Source organism: Hipposideros armiger, unplaced genomic scaffold (genome assembly GCF_001890085.2).
Source record: "Hipposideros armiger isolate ML-2016 unplaced genomic scaffold, ASM189008v1 scaffold_408, whole genome shotgun sequence".
Classification (NCBI taxonomy): Eukaryota; Metazoa; Chordata; class Mammalia; order Chiroptera; family Hipposideridae; genus Hipposideros; species Hipposideros armiger.
The window spans coordinates 1,632,625-1,637,525 of NW_017731758.1; positions in this window are offsets into that span (position 1 = coordinate 1,632,625).

Here is a 4,901-nt window from a genome sequence, read left to right on the forward strand (position 1 = left end):
CTGGTACTGTTTTAACTAAATTTTCAACTCAGTGAATCATGATTGATAGAACAGAGTGATATTTTTTCTCTTTCCTTAGGAAAGGCTACTTTCTGAATTTCCATTTCTGTGTGAGTCTCTTACGTTAGATATTATTCTCAATAGATGAATAATATAAACTATAGTCTTCTATAGCATATGTGGCTACATATATATTTATATAACATATACTTATATTTATACAGTAATAGAATATATATATATACATATACATGTATACATACATGTATATGTATATATATATATATAAAAGCTAATTTGGCATTATCTATAGTCCATTTTAATAAGACCTTGTAACTCTCATTATTTTTCATTCCTTAAAGTGTAAACAAACTTTTCAGTATGCACTTGACTAATTAGGGGAAGCAATTCCAAACTGGTCATGTTATTCTACATTTTATATAAAAACTATGAGCAAAGAGCTATTTGGAATAGTTTGTCAGATGCAAAGCATTGCAGATATAGAATCACAAATAATTATTTTAAAATAACATTTTCATCACCATATTGACTTTGGGTGGTGAATACACAATACGATATATAGATGATGTATTATAGAATTGTGCACTTGAAACCTATATAATTTTACTAACCAATGTCACCCCAATAAATTTAATAAAAAAATTTAAAATGCAAAATAATAAATAAATACCCCTCCAATCTTATAGCACTAAACTAAAATTCACTGAAGTTTAAGCTTAAGTAAAGCATACATAAGTGTCATTATTAAATCTTGTATAATCAAAATAAAATAAAATAACACTTCCATTAAAATATTATAATGCAATACTTGTGGGAAATTGTTGATGAAAAATAAATGTGTTGAGGTTAGAAAATAATTGTTAGCAATTCATTTCAGTGTAATTGTTGGAGATAGAATAGAAAGGCCTTCTGTTGTGATGGTTCTGATAGCAGATGTTTCAAAGCTCCCTGCTGGTTATATTTTCAGGGATAAATGCAACTGCTCAAATGGAAATGCATTTAGGTCAGCAAGACACCTGAAAGTCTTTTTTCCACAAAATGTTTTATTGGTCACATTTAGATTCAAATAAAGGGTAAGTAATGATATCTCTAGTCAAAAATAAACCCTCATGGGAAACAGAAAACTACTTGTAACTTGAAATAAAGAAGTCTTAGAGTGGGTGTATCTACATGTATGTCTGTCTTCAGCTTCTTTGATTTGGACCTCAGATTGAGTTAATCATGCTTCAGATTGAATAGCTCTATATTAAAAATTGTCTTTGAAAGGTCCCTTTATATCTATCATCTGTCTATCATCTATCTATCTATCTATCTATCTATCTATCTATCTATCATCTATCTATCTATCTATCTAATGCATATATCTATCATTTAATTTATCAGATTTACCTATCATCTATCTACTTACTTATTGTTTTCTCCTAATATATATATTAAATGTCCTTAAATACACCAATATGTAATGTTTTGTGTGTATATGTTTTAAATTTATAAAAGTAGTATTGTATTATAAATTTTTGTTTTTTTTTCTTTCAATGTTCTGTGTTTAATATCTTGTCATGTTGCTTCTCCTGGCTGTATACTATTCTAAAGTGGGCTTCCAGTGTATTCTACTGTTCTACCTCCAAATCCCATCACCGCGTAAAAGGCTATGGTAAACACTTTCATCCATGTGCCTCATGAAATTTATGAGAATAGCTCTGGGATATATTACCCAAGAGTAAGATTGCTATATCATAATGCAAACAAATTCTTAATTTTCCATAAATCCTACCAATTTGCTTTCCAGAATGGCTACACCACTATGTACACACATATATTAGCATTCTTGATGCTTGATATCTTTTATAAATTCTACAATTTGGATGAACCTGTATTTTTTTAACTGTTATAATTTGTGTTTCTGTGATTACTAGTAAGCTTGAGTGTTTAATTATGTCTTAAGTACTGGAAGAAATAAAAAACAAGATTTGGGATGTAATCTACTTGAGCCTACTATATGTTTGAAGATCAGGAAAAAACACATGCAAACAAATTAGCAATCTGTGGTCTAAATACTATAGAATTTTGGAGTCTGAGATTAATCTGTGTTGCAGTATCTGACCAAGGCTTCATATAGAATATGGGATCTGGATATTGTGATGCTTTGAGGAAAGGAACTAATTACAGGCCATGCAACATAAGCAAGATCATGAAGATGAGAATGAACTGATCATATGTCTAGAAGTTGAGTAGACCAGACTAGGAAGACCAAGGATGACCCATGACCTGCATTCCAATCAAATGCGTCCTTCTGATTAAGTAGGGATTGTGACCCTGGTTAATAATTAAAGTTGTATGGAATACAAATGAAATAATTTAAATTAATATATTATTTATATTTATTTAAGCTTGCATAGTAAGCACAACACTGTGCTGGGTAAAAGGGCTCAGTAGAAAATCTCAATCCGTGTTCTCAAGGAGCTTCAGTCTTGGGAGGAGATGGTCAGGTAAACAGTACTAGGGGCAGTCAGGGGCTACCGGAGTGATGACTTCCAGGCCATGGGGGTCAGAGCAGGTTTCGCAGAGGACGTGATGCCTAACTATAAAACTTGAGGATGACACAGAATTAGCAAAGCAAAGTAGGACATGGAGAGAGGGGATATGAGGAAGGAGAAAGTGCTCAGGACAGAAGCACCAGCATGAACAAAAAAAGAGCCTGTATTCTAGGGGCTGAGGAAGCAGTCAATAGTTTAAAATTTTTAGAAAGAGATAAACTAGGGACAATAGCAACATCTTATAGAAAATGCGGTCATTTTATTCTACTTTGAACTATGGTACTTCCATGCAGTTTGCTGAACTTCAGAAACTTAACCTGGAGAAACTGAGGCATGTTTGAATATTAAAGTAGTAAAATAGTATTTCTAAGAGTAAATGGGAAAGGAATTATTATTCTGAAATATAGAGAAAAAGAGGTTGAAAATAACATTATTTACCATCGTAAACTTTTTATTCCTAAAATGGATGCCAAAGGATTTTTTCCATGAACACATATAAATACAGAAAATGGAGCAAAAATAAATGGGCTGGAGAGAAAGTTAGAGATGGCAGTAAAAAACAAAAAGTGAATATTGGAAACCTCAGATTGGTAAAAGTCAGGAATGTGCTAGCCCTCCAACTCTTGGATGAAAAGAGACAAAAATCTTCCCAACAAATCAGGGGACTGAACGGATGACCACTACAGAGTGCTTCTAGATCTGATTGTATACTGGTCTATTCTAAATGTAAGAGGAGTCTGAGTTCTGTTTTGCTTTAAATATTTTGAATTTCAGCAAATACCAAAAAAGTTATTAGTATAGAGAATTGGCCTCCCCTCCTCTAATTTAATAGCTGAATGTTCCATTATCTTCTACTTTTGCTGTAACAGAACCCCAATATGGCTACACCTCAGCATTTCTCTCTTCTTGAGAGTAGAATTATCTCCATTTTGGTAGTCAAAATTAATGCTCTTTTAAACAACTCCATCTAATTTTCCACTTTGTAAATGTTGTTTTCCTATACCACCTTTTGTCCCAGATCCACATTTCACAGTCTACAGTAATTTTTACAGGTTTTTTTTTATAGTAACCCAGTTAATACTTTCAAATGGGACAGCTTTTTAATTTTTAGTGATTGTTAATTAATACTACTCTCTATTCTTCCCTCCTTTTTATAAGACATACCTTGTTCCCTGGAATTTACCTGAGGATGAATAGTTCTCATTCTTTCTTTTTACCTTCAAATCCTTTTCATGTCACCATTCTTTCTTATCCCTGTGCCACTGTTATCCCCTGGATTTTGGAGAAGGCTGGAGAGTATCTTTTATCCACATGTGAATCTGCCTAACTTTGAACGTACTTTGCATTCTGGAGAAGTGTTGGAAGATCTCAAGCACAGCAGCATTTCTATTAATTAAGGTCACTTATATGGATGTTTCTTGGTCCAAAACACTTCCACTTTAAAATACTTAATTCACACAAGTGACTGTTGCTATTGATCTTGTCTTATTCTTGTTATGTGCATAACCTTGCAACAGGTCTTTATAAATAAATTCAGCACCAAGAGTCTTGGCATGCAAAGAGCTTAAAATCTGGTTGGGTTGGGGTGGTAGAGTGAGACTTATAAAAAACAACACTTTACCTTTAAAACCATTGGTTACTTCAGCTACATGTAGTGCAAAAACTCCTTTAAAGAGGTAGACTGATATGAAAATAGAAAAGTAATGAGCATCTAGGGAAGATGGTAGAGCCCAATCTAGGTGCTTTGAAAGCTCATGTTTTTTGAATTTGGATAATTGAGCAAAGCTTTGGCCCTCTGGGTTTTAAAAAATTATTACCATTTCTCTTTTGTCTACTCCTTGATGTGCTGAATGTTGGTGTCTCAAGAAAAATCGATTTTTACTTAATCTTCCTCTCGGGGCTAAATTCCTACATCAGCAGCATTATATGCATTATAATTAATTGCTCTAATGCTTTTTTCTAATATCTTATTCTTAAGTAAAAGTTCTTGTCCTAGCATTATTGATTAATCTTCCATTCTTCCTTCTACCATCTTTGTGATTTTACTTAAAGAAGTGGTTAAAAGAAAAATGTATTTTTTCTCAGTCTAGTGGCAGGCATGGTTGGCTGTATATGACCTAGAAAATTCTGTTACAGATTTGATTTTATGACCTTCAACAAGTTCTTTAATCTTTCTGTTCTTTGGTTTTAGTATAATTACTGGTAAGCTACTTGACACAGAGGTGTCTTATTAATTAGCTCATTTTTACCAGACTTATCCTTTCCTTCCTTCCTTCCTTCCTTCCTTCCTTCCTTCCTTCCTTCCTTCCTTCCTTCCTTCCTTCCTTCTCTTCCTCCTTGCCC